The sequence below is a fragment of the Peromyscus californicus genome, unplaced genomic scaffold (genome assembly GCF_007827085.1).
Source record: "Peromyscus californicus insignis strain IS unplaced genomic scaffold, ASM782708v3 Scaffold_7__1_contigs__length_154581171, whole genome shotgun sequence".
NCBI classification, from domain to species: Eukaryota; Metazoa; Chordata; class Mammalia; order Rodentia; family Cricetidae; genus Peromyscus; species Peromyscus californicus.
In genome coordinates, this window is record NW_026294595.1 from 106628940 (window position 1) to 106647072 (window position 18133).

The window sequence follows — 18133 nt, forward strand, 5'->3', positions numbered from 1 at the left end:
GCCCTCCGTATTACACCATACACTCCATGACTTAACAGTTTTGCACGTAGAGAAATTGGTGCCCTTGACTGCTCAAACAAGTTGTTCAAAATTACCCAGCTCAGTCCATTTGACTGTGTCTGAATTATAGTTGATTACGAGTGATCCTAGCTAGGACAATTTCCTGCTTGGGCTCCAGTTCCCCCACAGGAGTGTAGTACTCACTCCAGAGCCCAGGAAGTGCCCAGTGGGACATCTGTTGTCCTCCTCTTTTCCTCCTCCACCTGTTTCAAGCCCCGCTCACAACTCAGCTTTACAGACTCCTGTAGCCACCTCTGGCCCGAATGTAAGTGGCGTGTGGCTCTAGGAATTCTGTAATTGCCTTTCTTGGACTCTAAAGTTCTGCTGGGGAGGGACCATCACCGATCTGCAGGGGGTCAGGGTCTGTGACCCCCTGCCGGGTGTGTTCCCAGCACAGATGGGACCCACCCCTGCAGAGGAGCCCAGGGTCTACTTATGGGTGGTCTTTCCTGTGGAGGAGGCTGCTGTCAGGATGAGCTTGCGGAAAGGGTATATCCCACACCGAGGATTTCACTTGTCTGTATTTGCTAGCTCCCAGGGATCCAACAAGGCCGGTCCTTCAGGCTGATTTTGCGCTGGAACGTGGAGGCCAGGAGTAAGGCAAGGGAAAGTACGTTCTTTTCTAGGGTTCCACGGGATCTAAATCCCACCATCACACCTCCATTTAGGCAGGAAGGACACTGTAGGGTAGGGGTGGGTTGGAAACAAGGTTGAGCTAACATTCCCTGGAGGACCGCCCCTTGACAAGCTGGAGGTTCCAGGACTTTGGGAACGTTTTTTGCACTGTGTAGTTGATATCCGTGGTTGGAGCGCCCCCTAGCGGCGGCACCTGATGCTCCTCTCGCGAAACGCCTGCATCCTGGACTTTGTTCTCTCTGGGCTCAGCAGGCAGCTGCCCACAACAGTGCAGCTGGAGTGTGAGAGAGAGAAGGCTATTCTCAGAGGTTGTCCCTCTGCGGTCCACACTGCCGAACAGCCTAGCCGACTCGACTGAGTGCCCTCTTCTTTCCAAGCTTCTCTCTGTTCTTGTTCCCGGCACTCGGCTCCTCTTGCTTTTTCTCTTTTTCCTACTCTTGAATTCTGCTTTGTGGAGTGTAACTGATTCCTTTTCTCTGTATCTGCAACAGGACAAATTCGCATGTTCTTTCCAATAGAAGCTAAAGACCAGGAGAGCCAACGGTGCGGTTCCCATCCCGAGGACGGGAGGCTCACCCAGAAGAACCAGTGTTTTCGATGAAGGCTGAGGGCAAGAAAAGCTCATGGATGTCCCAGCTTGAAGGTCACCAGCAGCAGCGCTTCCCTCTTACCTCAGCCCCTTTGAAAGCTCTATTCACTACTTCCCTAATTTGATGGGGTCCACCATCGATTTGATTTATTTGATCTATCAATTTAGACGTTAATCTCATCCAGGCACCATTACAGAAACACCTAGAATAATGTGAGACCAAATGCCTGCCCCCCCCCGCCCCCAAGTCAAGTTGGCATATAATAAACCCTCACAACACCCTGGGTTTAAGCAATGGCAGGTAGATGGGGGAACTTTTAAGGGAAGTCCAGCCCAAGACAAAAGATTGAACACTTGCAAGTATGTCTAAGATGCCATGGGCATCATTAATACTATTATTTGGTTATTTAAGGTGTTTGAACACCTGGTCCACAGGGCACCAGGTTTCTACTCTGAACCTAGCCTCCTTCTCAAGGCCTGTCCATGAACAGAGAGCATCTTGCTGTCTCTTTAAGCCTGGCACTCATCCCTTGCCTAGATTCACAACTCAAGATCTCTTGCCCCCTGCCACGCAGGAGTCTGTTTCCCAGTGGCCCTAGCTGACAGGAAACATCCCTTTTGCTGAAACAGCCCACCATTTCCTTTCCTGAGATCCTGGACACTAGCCATCATTACAAAGATTAGAGGTCGGCAGAGGGAAGTCTCCAGATGCACCCCAAACAGAAGCAAAGCATTTCTACAGCAAAGGAGAAGCCGCACGCACTGTCTTCTGCCTAACCCAAGGCTTGCAGAAATGCCTGACTCATCACCGTGCTTTTACATGCTCTTCATCACGTGTAGCACAGCAGAGCCTGGCTGATAACAGCACTGTGACAGCAATTAGATAGATAATCGTAAGTACGTGGAAGGGTTTGGCGGCTGGGTCTTGGTGAATAGGAGCTATAAATACATAATAGGAAAGATTCCATTAAAAAATGAGCCTAAAGCCATTGAAAAGCTTTCATTAGCCATTTCAAGAGATTCTGTAGCTAGAATGTTATTGACTCTTTTCACCCTTCACTGAAAGGCTTTCAATGGGGAACTAAAGCATCTAAAATTATAACGTGAGTCCATGGGGGAAGATTCTAACTTTATAAATGTCCCATCCTTACTCAGCTCCTCCTGAACTCAGCCGTGACACTGACCAAAATCTACCTTGTTTACATCCAATGCCTTAAACGAGTGCTGTTTAAATAAAGGTTTAGTAAACTCAATGTGATATACACACAGGCTAAATATAGTTACTTCTACCAACATGACGTGGGTTGAATCTCTGGAAGAGAAGTTGAAATGGACATAAGACATGATATTTTGCCTCACCTAACCAGATATTCCTCAGACAAAACTTTTCCAAGTAACACCTTTACGTTTGTGTTCATCAGATAGCCAGTTGATGTTTCCATTTACCTAGTAAGCAGTCCACACAAATGGAAGAATTAAGCCTTACTTATTACATATGCCAGGGACAGCCATCAGCTCACTATTCAGCTTCAAGTCCAAAGTCAGCCGAGATCAAGATTCGTGAGCATCAAAGGAGATTTGTGTTGTGTGTTTTATTCTCTAAGAACATACAACGAATGTAACAGTAGCCATGTATAATCATTAAAATCACAGAGAAGTGTGACTAATAGTGTGCTGCACCCTCACACATCCATCATCAAGGTTTTAAATGCAATACCTTAATCCAAGACACAGTTGCCCTCCAGTGCCTCCGGGATTCTGTATCCACCCCTATGTTCCTTGGGGTTGGCCATGATCTCAAATCTCTTACTCATCATTTCCATGCGTTTGTGTATACGTTCACCATGAATGTATGTATGGCTCAAGCACCATCTTGTGCATATTGAAGTTTTAAAGAAATGAACACTATAGCACATCAAAATCTCTGCAATTTGGCTTGTGTTTGTGAGACTCCTCTATGCAGATGGGTGACACTATGACCCAATCATCGTTATTCCTGCTTGACTGATGTCATGTGAATATATCACAATTCACCTGCTCATCAGCTTCCAGTGAGTGGACGCTGGGTGAGTTAGAATGCTTTACCCTTAACAGTGTTCCTGGGAATATCATTGTATGTGCGCACGAATAATTTCAAAGTAAGCCACATCACAGCGTGTTGCAATTGTTCCCTGGTTATTGGTTCACATTCTATCTTTACAAAGCATGTGGGCTTCAAGATCGTTTACCTTCATTTGACAAGTGATGATAACGAAAACATTACTTTTAGGAAACAGTTTTCAGTTTAGCGACTAACCCTATTCATGGGTTACTCTGTATTTCCATTTCCAGCAAGAGACTTGATTTATTTCCTTTCTTCCTCTTTTTCTAACAAGTTCACTTTAAAATTAAGGGTTTTTTTTGGTAAGGACCACTTTTCTCACTGTTTTAATTAGTAAAACCGGCATCGGTTCCAAACTCATCAGGTTTTTAGTTATGTTTTCATTGCTAACCCACAGGTTTTTCCTAATTTCAATCCATTGTGATAAAAATGTGATATGCAAAATAATTATTTGGAATATGTTGAATGTTTTTCTGTAGCTCAACATGTGGCCAGTTTTGGAGCACATTTGTATGTTTGGGAAAATAAGCTCTATGGAGTACAAGTCTTCCTCTCCCTCCCCCGCCTCTCTCCCTCTCTCTCCCTCCCTCCCCTATAACTGAGTTATCTGTAGAAGTCACAGTTGGGAGTTGCCTCCATCAGAATGTCCTATAGTTAAAAAGGAACTACTTGTTTTAAATAAGATAAGTAATGAAAATTTTTGTTTGAATTTGTCAAATGTTACTGGACTGGACATTGTTATATATTAATGGAGTTTTTTGTCTGAATCTGTCAACTGTTAATGGACTAGACATCGTTAATGTAATCTTGACTGTGTATATTATATATACTTATTGGATATAATTTTTCTTGTATTAGTTATAAGCTTTTTTTAATTTTAGACAAAAGGGGGAAATGTGGTGGTATTGTGTTCCCCAAAATATTGTGCACCCTAATAAACTTATACATTCCTAGTATACATATATATGTAACAACAATTAAAGAAAAAAGAGACTCTTAGTTAGGGTTTCTATTGCTGTGAAGAGACACCATGACCACGGCAACTCTTATAAAGGAAAACATTTAATTGGGTGGCTTACAGTTCAGAGGTTCAATCCATTATCATCATGGTGGGACATGGCAGCATGCAGGCAGATATGGTTGTGGAGAAGGAGCTGAGAGTTCTACATCTTGATCTAGAGGCAACAGGAAGTGAACAAGATACCACTGGGTGGTATCTTGAGAATAGGAGACCTCAAAACCTGCCCCTATAGTGATACACTTCCTCCAACAAGGCCACACCTACTCCAACAAAGCCACAGCTCCCAATAGTGCCACTCACTATGAGTTTATGGGAGCCAATTACATTCAAATTACCACAGAGACTATGAATTTGAAAGAGAGCATGGTGGGGAAGGGTATGCTATATAGAAGGTTTTGGAGGGAGGAAAAGGAAGGGGGAAATGATGTAATTACATTTTAATCTCAAGAAATTTTTAAATTTTTAAAAAGTTTCTTTGGTCCTCAGAAACAGATACATTGTTCAACAAACAAGAAAGGAGCCTCATTCACTGAAACAACAAATTTCAAGAAAGGAGGAGACCTGGGTGTGGTAGTGCACACCTGTAATCCCAGCACTAGGGATGCTGAGGCAGGAGAATCTTGAGTGTAAGGCCAGCTTGGCCTATATGACAAGACCTGCCAGAGAGAAAGAGAGAGGGAGAGTGTGCATGGACCCCAGTTCCACCCACCCTTACTTCCATCCCTCAGGCTGCCTCTCTCTGCAAAGCAGACCCATAATAGCTGCACTACCCTCATGTCCCCAGTTCAGCCAGCGAGTAAAGGCCTTGGCCCCTCATTTCTAGTATATGGCAGAGGGTGTGAATTAAAGCCCGGGCATTTCTGACTCTCTCTCTTGGCCACCTACTTTCAGTGTATTGTTCTGATTACCCAGTGGGTTCCAGTACTGTAATCCACCTTGTTGCAGTTCTTAAAGGCAAGTGTGTTCGTAAGTGCCATGCTGACCTTTGCCCTCTATCATGCCCTATCCAGGTCAATATTCCATTCTTCACGGCTTTTATGTGCTCTGGACAATGGACTCCCATGATCTTGGGTTCTCGTTAAAGTTTAGTTCATTTCTCTTGACTCTTTTGTTGTAAGAGAGATTCAGATGACCCTCAGTGCTTCTGGCCTTGCACAGTATGAAACTGTAACTTCTAAATCATATTACCATTGTCTTCTAGATTTTGCCCACACTTTAATTTGCCCATCTTTTTCCTCATTTATTGTTAGTGATTGGGATTTTTTAGATACGTCTTTCTCTATAGATCAAGTGGGTCTCAAACTCACTAACCTTTCTGATTCAGCCTCCCATGCACCAGGATTGAAAGGCAGCACTACTGTACCCAGCAGGTCATGCCTTTTTATTTTATTTTATTTATTGCCTCCTGTTTTCATGTCATATTTTGTAAACCCTTGTCCCACGAGATTAAGAAAGAATTATCTCTTGCTTCTAGGACATCTACAGGGTGACCATTTAGACTCCCAACTCTGAACCTAGGATGCATGTTGGTGGAAAATTAAGAGTACAGCTGCATTTGCACAGATTTCCCAGATCCCATTATTCATCTGGTTTCACTTTCCCCGGTGATTCTAAACTCTGTCTTTAAAATATAAGAAATATCGCTGGGCAGTGGTGGCGCACGCCTTTAATCCCAGCACTCGGGAGGCAGAGCCAGGCGGATCTCTGTGAGTTCGAGGCCAGCCTGGGCTACCAAGTGAGTTCCAGGAAAAGGCGCAAAGCTACACAGAGAAACCCTGTCTCGAAAAACCAAAAAAAAAAAAAAGAAATATCAGGGCTGGAGAGATGGCTCAGAGGTTAAGAGAACTGACTGTTCTTGCAGAGAACCTGGGTTCAGTTCCCAGCACCCACCCAGCTGTTAACAACCATCTGTACTCCAGTTCCAAGGGCTCTGGTGCCCTTTCTGGCCTCCACAGGCATCAGGCATGCACACTGTGCATAGACTTATGTGCAGGCAAACTTAGACACATAAAATAAAATAAATCCATATTAAAATAATAATAATAATAATATAGGAAAAAATCTATGTGCATGAGCCTGCTTCTTGACTCCCCTTTCAAATAGCTCCCATTTACCTGTCTAATCTGCTTAAATCTTTGTAATTTCACGATATATTTTAATATTTAGTAGAATTATTCTCTCTCACTATTCTTCCTAGCAGGAGTTTCTTAGCTATTCTTTTTTTTAATTGACCATTAATAACTGAGTATATTTGTGGGGTGCAATGTGATTTTTGTTTTGTTTTGTTTTAAGACACCCTCTCTCTATTGCCTGGGCTGGCCTTGAACTCACAGTCTTCCTGCTCCAGCCTCCAAAGGCTGGCATTATAGGCATGAGCCACCATAGCGCACCCATGTATACACTGTAGGATGAGCAAATCTACTTAACATACCCATCAATTCACTTGCTTGTTTTTGCGGGAAAATATTTGAAATCTATTCTCTCAGTAACTTTGAAATACATGATACACAATTATTAGCTCTGCCTGTCATGAACGTAGTGGGAAACATTGATTTTCACGCGAGCCTTAGCAGCAGTAAGGCTGGTTCTCTCCCCCACAATCCTCACGGGCAATTCTATTATCACCACCTTATATTTTGTGTTTTACTTGGCTGTGTTTACGACATTGAGTTTTTCCGTCAGAACACAGCCTGAATTTCCATTTGTCTAAATTGCTGCCCCCTCACAAGCGTTTTGAAGTCCTGTTACGGTAGCTCATTCACACTAAATTTAAGCCCGAAGCTTTCCTTTCCTAGCTGATGCGGCAAGGGGACCTCTCATCCTCTGTCTCCCGGCGTGCTATGTGGAAGCTTTTGTTCCCAGAACTCGTTTGTCCCGGTCACCTTACTGTCTCGTTTCCACGATTTTTTCCCTTTTTCTGAGCACGTAATTGTACCTTACCTCTAGACTATTAGTGATTTACCTCCTCATTTCTAATTTTTAAATGAATAAAATCAGTCAGCCAGGTAGTGGTGGCGCACGCCTTTAATCCCAGCACTCAGTAGGCAGAGGCAAGCAGATCTCTGTGAGTTTGAGGCCAGCCTGGGCTACAGAGCTAGTTCAGGACAGCCAGGACTATACAAAGAAATATTTATAAAAAAAAAAAAAGTCTTCTGTAGCTAGAGGGTTTTTCCCATCCCACCTGGCCAGCAGTTCCTCAGTCACTTATAAAGTAATCGTTCAGAGGCTTATATTAATTACCAACCTATGACCTATGTCAGGCTTCTTGCTAGCTAGCTCTTTCATTTTAAATTAACCCATTTCTATTAATCTATGTTTTGCCACTTGGCTGTGTGGTTACCAGTCTGCTGTTATCTCGTTGCTTCTTGGGCAGCGGCTGGCGTCTCCCCTTACTCTCTCCTCCTTTCTCCTTTCACTATCTCCCTTGGATTTTCCCACCTGGCTCCATCCTGCCCTGCCATAGGCCAATGCAGCTTTATTTATCAACCAATCAGAGCAACACATATTCACGGCGTACAGAAAGACATCCCATAGCAGTCTTTGATGCCAAATGGCACGGACCTCCAGAATGGATGGCTTGTCTCCTCCCAAACGTGAATGAGGGACAGTCTGTGGCTTTCTCAGAAAGCACAGTGCTGGCGTCTGGGTTGAGATAAATGTGTGGTGTTCTGTTCAGGGTGTGTGAAGCAACCCCTTTTTACTTAATATTTACTACCAGATTTTAAATGCATGTTTTCTAGATGCTTAAGAAAAACCCCATTACATCTAGTCCCTTCAGTTGGGACTAAGTAAACCTTTGTTAATTACAGTCTCAATATGTATGTTCCAGATGTAGGGTTTTAATGATCCTTTGAGCCTCAGATAAAATGCTGTAATACTTCTTTCATCAAACATTGTGAAGTTGAATTGTAAATTGAAGGGAATCACCAACCTAGTCCGTGATACACAGTGTCTATAAATATCACAAAAGCATATGATTACTGACATAATTAATGAAGTGTAATTTTATTTATATTTTTACAAATTGTGGGAATTTTAGGTGGATTTGTCCCTTTAATTTGGCCTCACCCCTGTGAGATTCTGAAATTTAAAACACATTTATTTCATAATATTTTTCTATGTTTGGGAATGTCTAATAAAATATGCTAATATCTAGGTGGAAAACACAGTGAGCCCTTGAATTCCTGATCCTGCACTGATCCCATTTTAACACTAGGGGGCAGCATTGTTTTAAAAAAAAAAAAACCTGGTAGGTTCTTCCAAAGCATCATGAAATAAATGTTCATCTGATGAGAGCCTAGATGAAAACACTATCGAAGGAGATCTGTCCTTGCCATTTCAGACTCTTCCCGCGTTGTCTTTATCAAGTGTTTCCTGTATAAAAATCCACAATAATAAACATTCGGAAGGACAATGAAAGCACAGTTAACACCCTCACCTTCTGGTCTTTACTCAGTCTTTGCCTCCGACCATGCTATATGAAACCGTAGCCTGCCCACCAGCCCAGCCCTCCAGCCTCTACTGCTACCTGGAGTGCATCAAATTCCAGCGTTTTTGATCATTTACTTCTTATGGCTTCCTGCAGTGTTCCTGTAGCACCTTAAGTGGAAGCCCTCGGGAGACGGTTTCTCCCTGATGTACACCAGGTGCCTGAGACGGTCAGTGTCCGGCCCAAGAGATGTGCAGGAAGTGTTTGCTGAGTGAATGATGACAGGGGGATGGTGCTGATGAGGGGGATTTGTGATGACGGTGGCAATCGGGGAGGTTTTGAAGGTGGCTGTATTGGAGGTGGGTGTGGCAGCAGTGGTGGCGATGAGTGATGTATCGGCAGTGGGGTCGTGCAAGTGACAGCGACCGATGCTGCAGCAATTGTCATGATGTTTATTATGTTAAAGTTGTCCAGGGTACTCTGGGAAGATGGAATCCAAGCCTGAGACCAGATGATTTCTAGAAAGTTCCAGAGATCTCAACCTCTGAGAGAGCTTGTCAGAATGTGGACTTTGGCAACCGATTCCTCAGATGAAGTAGGGAGGATTGGTCATGTGTGTGCATGTGCATGTATGAACATATGGGGGGGGGCCCACACTCCTGTCCCTCCCATATGAGTGATGTGACAAGCTGGAAGCCATGGTCAGCTGTCACTTGCTGAGTTCATCATTCCTGTCATAGTTGAGGCTCCAAAGAAAAGAATACACATTCAAACCTATGGATCAGGCCACCATGTGACTGGGTGGGCAGGTGAAGGCAAGGCTGTGCCTGGCATCTGCTCAACACAGGGGTTGGGGGGGGGCGGTGGAGATGGGGGGGGAGGGCAGGGGGTGAAGCTACTTGCTATATAGCCCAGTCTCTAAAGTAATAAACTCAGCCAGCAGGGGGAGCTGGAAGGAAAAAATGATGGATGGATATGATCAAAATACATCATGTAAACATGAAAATTTCAAAGAATATAAAATGCTTTGGGTTTTTTTTTTTTTTTTTGCTTTAAAAATACTTTTTTAAAGATTTACTTTTACGTGTAGGGGTGATGTGTGGAAGAGAGGGAGAGACAGTGGGGGGGGGGGGGGGGGGCTGCTGCTGGCGTAGGCCAGAAGAGGCTCCCCTAGAGATGGGAGTTGCAGGTGGCTACGAACATGACCTCCTGGAAGAGAAACAATGGTTCTTAACCACGGAACCATCATCTCTGCAGCCCAAAAGGGAAGAACTGTTTTTAAGGATATTAGATGTTCCAAGGGTGACTGACCACCAGAGGAAGGACGTGCTCAAGGAGGCAGGCGTTGGGAAGGAAGATCAACAAAAGCCAAGTATTATGAAAATACCGCAATGCACCCATTACTTTGTATGCTAATTAAAAGCCAAATGAATCAGTTTTGAAAAAAACTTCTATTAATAAATGCACTCTCATTGTGAGCTGCAGGGCTGGCTGGACTCCTAGAACTCATATCAGACAGTGACAGAAGCCTGCCTGCCCTCCCTACCCATCAGGAGGACTTTCAACATAGCAGTCACCCAGACTGGCACATGTGATCTCTATCTACACACCCCAGGTAAGCTGCCCCCAGGCCACTCAACACAAAGGCAGGGCTCAAGGGTATTATGCTAGAAATACAGGTCCAGGATGCAACCATGGAAGAATCAGGCTCAGGGTGCAGCAGAGGTGGGATTCCGCATCCCCGATACCCAGAACTTGGGAAAGGAAGATACAGTGCAGATGTCTCCTGACCAATGTACCTCTCTTCTGCAGATGGTGTGGTTAGTAGAGGGCCCGAGAGGCCTCAGAAGCCCTGGCCTAGGCCGGGCACCTTCTTCTTCTAGCTACCTGGGTCACTGGGACTGTGGCTGTTCTGTTGGGTTCCCAGAGTACACTTCTCTTCAGAGAAAGCTTGAATAATAATGTCATGCCAAAACATCTAGGCAGATGGTAAAGAAAGGGCCATTGGTGGATAGAAACTAAGCTTCATTAAGGTCTGAGAAGGTCATGTCCATGCACTGGCAACCCCAGTCCTCCCGTGTCTCAGACCAGCACAAATGCAAGGTCTGGCCCGAAAGGGGCTCTCCCTCCACTGGCCTTGCCTGGACGCTCCAGCCTCCTCCTCCAGACTTCTGCAGAAGTCTAGGGCTCCTGGCCTTCACCTGGTGTCTCCCTCCTCCCACTGATGGTTCTCTCCCCCTTGGGGGTCTCTTGTATGTAGAATGGCAGCTCTTCCTGAACTCCACATCTGTATTTCCCCTCCCCATCTCCAAGCCTGGACCTTATTCTTCCACCAGATCCCTCGAGGCCTCCTCAAAGCCCTAGCACCTGCTAATAGCCTCACTCCCTTCCCCAGGCAGCTGTCCCTGGCTCCTCAGCTAAGCTCACACTCATTGTCAGAGGGGCGTCTGACAGCGTTGTGATTGTGCTAAGATCCATGGAATAGCTGGCGTTCGCTTAGGGGCTAGAGAGATGGCTTAGAGGCGTCTTGCAGAAGATCTGGATTCAGTTCCCAGCACCCACATGACAGCTCCCATTGCCTGTGACTGCAGTTCCAGGGGATCTGACACCCTCTTCTAACATCCTCAGGCTCCTGCACACATGTGGTATGTGTACATACACTCAGGCACACACACACACACACAAAGATAAGATAAATATTTTTAAAAGGGTGCTTAGTTTTATGTGAATTACAACTCAATTAAAATAAACATTAAGGCTTCAGAAGCCTTCCTGCCTCCCACAGCCACATGCAGCTAATGGTGTCCCTAGGTCCCTTGCATACACTCTTCCTTCAGCCTGTTCTTTCTGTGGCCTCCATACTGAAGGTCTCCATTGCTGCCAAAGGGCATAAAGGTGAATTCCTTGTGCTGAGGCTACAGAGCAGCAGTAATGGCCATGAATGAAGTCTGCCTGTGAGTGACCCATGACATCATGTTCTTTTGACAGTAGACATCCATGTCTGAGATGGTTTTGTAAAACATCCTAGACCTTCTCCCAGAGGACCTCCTCTCCTGAAAGACACTGTCCCCTCCTTTAGGAACAATCTTCCCGCCCCTAACATCTCATGGGTAGACCGTGTACCACTGAGACAAGAGAAGGGAACCTTGTGTCCTATTCCAGGTCCTCAGCTGCCCTTCTTAGCATCTTACGCCCTAGAAAGAGCAGTTGGAACAGGCCTGGTCTCGAGACTGGGGGGCGTAGATCTGGTGGCTTTGTCACGGGGCCCTGATGTCCCTCCAGGTTAGCACCCTTGAGTGAGGGAGGTCCAAGGACAGGATGCTCCGGGGGTACACCCGCTGAAGACATGTGATCTTGTGACATCTTCCAAGCTGTGGCCAGTGTTCATTGTTGTCGTGTTTTTCTCTCTGTCCTTTTCAGCATGTGAGGAGACCATATCTCAACTCTCCTTCCCTGAGATAAATGTGGAACAGACACCTTATCTCTCTCTATTTCACTGCCTCCCTCGGCCCCCCCTTCTGGGAACAGTCCCCCAAGAGGGACAATCAAATCATTTCAACGCTTGTCAGAATGCACCAACCTCCCTCTGTGCCATCAGTGCAGAGCGACAGAGCGCTGGGACACAACCTCCTCTGTGAGTTGGTGCCACCCCTCTGCTGCTCAAAGGAGCTGCCTACCACACGACAACCAAATCACAGCCACCTCCAAGGACAAGGTTTACAGTGGGATCCGGGCCTCCCTGGGCCGAGAGCTGGTCTCTGAGAACTCATCGAACTTAACCAGATGGTGGGACACCTGAGCTCATGCTACGACCTCAGGGCTCCTCAGAGTTCAGCCATGGGAGGCTCCCCATGAACACACAGTCCCGAGCTTCACCTCTGTCTCTGACTCAGCAGGGCCTGAGCAGGCTCTGCTCCCAGCTGGGTTTGGTGCAGCTGGACCTCTATCCACACTCTGAGCATCATCGTAGGGAGCAAGTGGAGTCCTGTGTGTGTGATGTTTGATACAGGCACAGCAGTGTCGAGGACCCAATGCCTTAGACCAGTGGGAGCAGCCAAGCCTTCCCTGGGTGAGGCTCAGGGGGGTGGCAAAGCCTTCCTCTGGTCCACATGTGGTGTGTACAGAAGACATCTACCATCGCTGTCTCCCTCCCAACACTCCCACCCCTGTGTACAGACTGTCCCCCCACAGAGACTGAACCTACAGAGATCAACTAAAGCTGCCTCCTTGTTCAGCTGCCTGTATATGATATACAGTGTGATATACTACCCATATAATAACCCTGCCTTCTTAATTATCTATATGCAACAGCCCCACCTCTCTGTTCAACTCTATAATAAACAAGCTCAGCTTCCAGGTGCTGCAGTATCTCCGTCAGGGAGCCCAGACCATCCGATCCCAGCTCTTCTGCACTGGATGTTCTGAGCAGGTGACAGCTCCCACCTATTAAGGCCTTCCTGTGACACAAGAACTGATTCCCAGGGGCTCCAACAGAAAGGCACAGAAAGGTTCAACCATTTTCCCACAGCTCCCAAGCTAGGAGGCGACAGAGTAAGATTCCAGCCCAGTCCCACTTCTCCGACATCTGCAACAACCATGCCTGACCCACAGGTGTGCCCTGGCCCCTCATGGCCACCCTGGACCTGGACACACTTGCAGTGGATCCATATCCCCAGGTGCCCCCTCTTCCCCAGCCTTCCCTGCTCCAACACAACTCACTGCCAAGATCGCAGTCTCTTTTTGTTTTCTAATTTAACAGAGAGTACGTCACCATTTGCCTGTCTCTGCAGGTACAATCCAGGGAGATTGTGTACAATCATACGGTTACACTGCTGTCGCCCCGGACCATCACCAAAACTTTCCCACCTTCCTGAATTAGCACTACGCTTAATAAACCACAGCTCCAAATTGTCCCCTCTATCCAACGCCTTGGCAACACTCTACTCCTCGGCACTTGGCTACTCTGGGCATCTTGTATGAGGGCGTCACCTAGCATGTGTCCTATCTGGGACAGGCTGAGTCCACTTAGCTTAATGTCCTCCAGCTTCACCCAAACTGGAGCATTGGTTAGAATCTTCTTCACTTTAATTAATCTTCTAATATTCCATTGTTTATACACACCATATTTTGTTATTACATTCATCTATTAACAGAAACTTAGCCTATTTTCACCTTTGATTACTGTGAATAATGCTGTTGTAAACATGGATGTGAAAATCTCCCTCTAAGTCACTGCTGTCCATATTTTTGACTATGTATCCAGAAGTTGGCTCATTTCTGGGTCTACAGACATTCTCTGGTGAATGTTTTGGGGAACTGCCTTACTGTTTTCACAGCTAATATACTAGCAGAAATGGGGGGGGGGGTAAGCAGTCCAGTTCCCCTCACCACCATTGGTTATTTTCTAGGGTTTGGGTGATAGTCATCCCAATGAGTATGAAGTAGTACCAGACAACTTTTTTTTTTCAAAGACAAGGTTTCTTTGTGTGACCCTGGCTGTCCTGGAACTTGCTCTGTAGACCAGGATGGCCTCAAACTCAGAGAGCTGTCTGCTTCTGTCTCCCGAGTGCTGGGATGAAAGGCGTGCCCCACCATGCCCCACTAGTCGGACAGCGTTCTTAGTACCAACTCTAACAACCACTTGCCCGCTCATTGGGCAGGGCTGTTTGGGCTCCCAGAGTGTGGACAGCTGGGGTAGATGCTTAGGTGCCTGTCAGCAGCTAAGACAGAACTCAAGCAGGGAAGGAAGCAATTATGAGTAGGCCTATTCACTGGAGCCATAGGCGGGGTGGAAGAATTCAGAAAGGAAGGAACACCCCTTCCGGGCTGGGAAAGAAGTTAGACATTGTCACTGAGCCTGGGACACTTGAGTCATGCCTCAGAGTGTGAACCCAGCTTGCCTGTAGCGGTGAGGGGATGGGCATCCTCAGTACAGAGGCAGTGTCAGCAAAAGCCAAAGAGGGGGGGTGACACCAGAGCCCCTGAGGGGTCAGGTGGGTGTGGGGACTTGGCAGAGGAGACAAGGCAGAGAGAGACTCACAGCTAAGTGAGGAGAAGAGGGGTGACAGATGAGTAACCTAGGATCTTGAGCAGAGCAGGGTGGAAGAAGGAAGGGGCTTGCTAGGGACCTGCTGGGCGTGTAAAAGAGGAGATGGCCACGAGAACTCTGCACTGTGGGGGAGCATTCAGAACACAAGAATGAGGTCATGCTGGAGCCTGACCCTTGAGGAGGGATGCTCAGACAGGGCAGGAAAAACAAAACTATAATGCCAAAGGGGAGACAGGGTGGCGAGCGGAGTGATGAGGAGGGGTTGAAGAATGCAATCAGGTTCAGGGCAGTAATTAACGATTAGCTATATACTAGACCCAAGTTCAAGGCCGGCTCTGCTACCAGCTTCGCTGTGTGATATTGGATAGGTTCCTGAGTCTCTCTGAGCCTCGGTGCTTTAGTCTGTAAAGTGAGGGCAGTAATAGAGCCTCCCACACAAGGCAATTTTGAAAATTAAATGAGGCTCTGCTTGTAAGTTCTGATTGCAAACGCCTGGCACCGGCACAGAGCCTGGACGAACGGTAGCTGGAGGCCTCTGGTTATCACGAACCCCAAGGCAAGAAAACAGGAGCCAGAGAGGCTGGTGGAGAGCAGCTGCCGCTCCGCCCCAACAGAGAGTGGCAGAACAGGAGGCCAGGCCGGGAGACCTGTAAGGAAGCATAGGGGTGGACGGACGGACGGACGGACACCACTTACCAGTGCTGATGGGAGGGGGTGACTGATGGCTCAGAGGCCTCTAGGGAACAAGAAGGTGGACAGCACTTAGGCGTATGCCAATCAACATGTCCCGTCTGACTTCAGAGAAAGCAATTGAGTTTTCAAACAGAGGTTCAGTGAGACAAGGTAAAGGTTTGGGTCTCAGGGGAGGTGAGAGGGAACAGGCCAGTTTGAAAGCCTGGCGAGAGTCGGGGTTTTATATTCAGAAAGCAGGGCAGCTTAGGAGGTATTTGGATGAGTGGCACGCTGGTACTATTTTAAAGGTTGGGTGTGGGGATTGAAGGAGTAGTGGGTAATGCATCTCTGGTGAGGTACCACACCTGCCCAGGTCAGTATTAGCAAAATGATGACAAGGACCTAAAATTCCTATGTTGAGGTTTTAACAGCACTATTGCGCCAAAGACTCACCAGTTCAGGTTAAGTTACACCCCCTCAAATAGTAGTAGGCATGACTACATCGTCCAAAATCCCCAAATCTTACTAGTACCCAAATCAGGGTTCTTGACAAATGGGGAAGGGTGGAACCTGGCAGATCCCAGTTGGGGCAGGGAAGGGCCAGGAGACTCTTTGGGGACACACAAGCAGTAACTTCTCTCGTGCCAAAAACGTATTTAGTTAGCATAAAGCCTGTCAGACACACTGTACCCCATAAATACAAACCATTGTCAATCAAGAATAAAATTTGAAAACCAACCGCCAGGGGGCACTTGCTGAGCATTTTCTCTGAGAAGATGATCTCATTCTCCCGCCGGAAGTTTTGCCCTGATTTTCAAACTATCACACCCTGGCAGCGAGAAAAAAAAAAAAAGAAAGAAAAAAAGAAAGAAAAGGAAAAACAAACAAAAACAAAAACCGTGGCACATAACGACACATGGCCATTTCGGTTCATTTGAAGTATCCCGGCCTTGCGGTTGGGCCACCTGCTCCAATAACGCAAAACAGTGGGAGGATCAGGGAACAGCTCTGGTTTTGCTTCATCATGGTGGAGAACCAAACCTAGTCTCCAGTCATCCCTGGCACAGTGGTTTCCATGGGTCCTCGGGGACCAGGCAGTTTAGGAAGGTAACTCTCCCCGACACCTTCAAACTATTTGCAGTGGAGTTGGAAAGGGGACGTCATTCAAAATGCAACCTGTGGGGATTCGTTTTTGGCAGCAGATCACAGTGCTCAACACAATGGCTCTCTGTCCTCTGAGCAAGCCTCTGTGGAACCTTGGCTGCTCTGGACCGACAGGGCTCAAGGAAACCATTACATAGGACGGAAGGTCCAACCAGCGCCGGGGTTTTACTCCTGCCTAGGAACCCACTGGAGCCACTGAACTCCCACAGAAACGGCTCCTTTCATCCGGGCTGGGGGAAGTGGGCTCTGGGTTCTAATCAGATTCCCCAGCATACCTCCACCACAGTACCGCAGTAACAGGGAAATATCTAATAGGTAAATGTCTAACAGGTACATGTAACTGCAGTTACAGGGAAATGTCTGCATCAAAGTAGGGACTGGGTCCTTGACTGTTTCCCTCCAAATGCAACAACAACTAACAACAAAGCCCTGGTGTGTAGCCCTGGCTGTCCTGGAACTCCTTCCGTAGACCAGGCTAGCCTCAAACTCACAGAGATTCTCCTGCCTCTGTTTCCCTGAGTGCTGGGATTAAAGATGTGCACCACCACCACCTCCCAGTTGGGGAATTTTTATGATTAAATCAAATGAATCTTTAAATTGCAGAGAGTGAAATAACCGTGTGATTTCCCTGTCTGTCAGCAGATTGGCTCTGGATGGTTAACCAGCCTCCAACAGAATCAGCAAACATTTATACTAAAATTTCTTCCCTGACAGTCCTTGTTAGTGTAAGCGTTAGTCTAAAATCTAAATAACAATCAGTTTTTCTTGGAGTGTGGCTGTCCTTTGTAGCAGGCTAGGAAAGGTGGTGGCTCAGTTTCCCCTCCTGCTACTACAGAGGCAAAGCAGACAGGCCCTTAAAACTTGGGGGACTCTGGACTTCATCCTTTTTTTCTTAATTTGTTTATTTTACTCTATGTGTTTAAATGTTATACCTGTATGCATGTGTGTGTACTAGCTGCATGCCGGTTGGGTCCTCTAGAACTGGGGTTGAGGATAATTGTGAGCCATCACATGGGTGCTGGGAATTGAACCAAGAACTTGTTACAAGAACAAGTGTTCTTATCCGCCCAGCCAGCTCTTCAGCCCTCCATTGGGGTTTTCATAAGGAACCTTGGGGAACATCCTTAAGGACAACCATCAAGGGAGCTGAAGGCCTATATTCCATTTGGAAGAAAGGATATCATCCCTCACAGTGGGTTCTCTCTTTGCAGAGGGGCAGAGCCCTAGATTTTGCTTTTAGAACCCCACCCAGGGCAGTCCTTTTCCAGTGTCCTGGTTTTCCCAAATTGTGCGAAATCACTACCGCTTTAAAAGCCTCCCTTCTGCTGGGGTTTCTCTGAGCAGCAGGTTGTTGTCTGCCTGGGGAAATGCATCTTTCCCCAGGGGTAAAGCTATTACATTAACTGCCCTTG

At 46.6% G+C, this 18133-nt stretch overlaps 1 long non-coding RNA gene across 1 annotated transcript; it reads left to right on the plus strand.

Annotated features, from left to right (window-relative positions):
• The first annotated feature begins 1602 nt into the window (after positions 1-1602).
• Positions 1603-14055, plus strand: LOC128101331 (uncharacterized). Its single transcript, XR_008215057.1, has 3 exons — positions 1603-2178; positions 10322-10451; positions 12257-14055. It is a non-coding gene; the product is annotated as an uncharacterized LOC128101331 (long non-coding RNA).
• Positions 14056-18133: the final 4078 nt, after the last annotated feature.